The sequence below is a fragment of the Trichechus manatus genome, unplaced genomic scaffold (genome assembly GCF_000243295.1).
Source record: "Trichechus manatus latirostris isolate Lorelei unplaced genomic scaffold, TriManLat1.0 scaffold00001, whole genome shotgun sequence".
NCBI lineage: Eukaryota > Metazoa > Chordata > Mammalia > Sirenia > Trichechidae > Trichechus > Trichechus manatus.
This window is the reverse complement of record NW_004443937.1, coordinates 3,542,606-3,544,218: the sequence shown is the minus strand read 5'-3', so window position 1 is coordinate 3,544,218 and position 1,613 is coordinate 3,542,606. Positions and strand designations below refer to the sequence as shown.

Genomic DNA, 1,613 nt, shown 5'->3' with positions numbered 1-1,613 from the left:
AAGGCATGGATTCTTCTTCAGTCTTCCTTATTCATTGTCCAGCTTTCACATGCATATGAGGTGATTGAAAACACCATGGCTTGGGTCAGACACACCAAAACTACAATGAGATACCATCTTACCTGACATTACTGGCACTAATCAAAAAAAAAAAAAAAAAAAAAAAAAAAAAAAAAAAATACAGAAAATAACAAATATTGGCAAGGTTTTGGGAAGATTGGAATTCTTATACACTGCTGGTGGGAAAGTAAAATGGTATAACCACTATGGAAAATGTTATGGCACTTCCTCAAAAAGATAGAAATAGAAATACCATATGATCCAGCATCCCACTCCTAGGTATAGACCCTAAAAAAATAAGAGCCATGACACAAACAGACATACACTGGCACACAAAAGCCAGTCTGTCAGGGAAACCTCTTAGACATAACCAAACAACTCACAGGATGAAGTTCCTAGTCTCGAAGCCAAAAGACCATAAACTCGGGGAACATCTACGTCAATTGGCACAACATTGTTCATAAAAACAGTGTTCTGCATCCTACTTTGGTAAGTAGTGTCTGGGGTCTTAAAAGCTTGTGAGCAGCCATCTAAGATACAACTATTGGTCTCTTTCCGTCTGGAGCAAAGAAGAGTGAAGAACACCAAAGATTCAAGGGAGCAATTAGTCCAAAGAACTAATGGACCACATGAACCACAGCCTACACGACCCTGAGACCAGGGCTAGATGGTGTCCTGCTACCACTACCGACTGGTCTGACTGGTCTCACAACAGAAGGTCCCGGACAAAGCGGGAGAAAAATGTAAAACAAAAAACCAAATTCACACACAAAAAAACAGACTTACTGGTCTGATAGAGACTGGAAGAACCCTCAAGACTATGGCCTTAAGACACCCTTCTGACCTGGAGCTAAAGCCATTCCCGGAGACCACTTTGCAGCCAAACAATAGACAAGCCCATAAAATAAACAATAATACCCAAAAGGATCATGTTCCTTAGAACAATCAATTATACAAGATCAAAAGGGCAATATTTGCCCAAAAGCAAAGATGAGAAGGCAGGAAGGGGTAGAAAATTAGGACAAAAGGAAATGCGGAACAGAGGGCAGAAATGGGGAGAGCGCTGACACATTGTGGGGAATGAAACCAAGGCCGTGAAACACTTTATGTACGAACTATCCAATGGGAATTTAACTTTGTAAACTTTCACCTAACGCACAAAAAAAAAAAAAAAATACTTGAGGGAAATTGTTAAAAGTATAAAACTACAAACAAAACAGTACTTTCCTCAGCTCCAGAAGACTAATAGGTCTAACGTTAAGCCCAGGATTATATATATATTTTAAAGCCCCTATTCTCACTCCCTGAGCTGTGTGGCCTCCTCCACCTAGAAAGCTTTAGATATATTATCTGTAAAATGAGGAGCTTGAGTTATATTGAGATCTTCTATAGGGAAATGGGAAACCTTGTGGCATAGTGGTCAAGAACTACGGCTGCTAACCAAAAGGTTGGCAGTTCAAATCCACCAGGTGCTCCTTGGAAACCCTATGGGGCAGTTCTACTCTGTCCTATAGAGTCACTATGAGTCAGAATCAACTCAATGGCAACGGGTT

General features: G+C 40.4%; 1 protein-coding gene across 3 annotated transcripts in view; it reads left to right on the top strand.

Annotated features, from left to right (window-relative positions):
- Window positions 1-1,613, top strand: part of SUMF1 (sulfatase modifying factor 1) — a 140,472-nt gene that overhangs the window by 114,838 nt on the left and 24,021 nt on the right. The gene's annotated exons all lie outside the window — the stretch shown is intronic.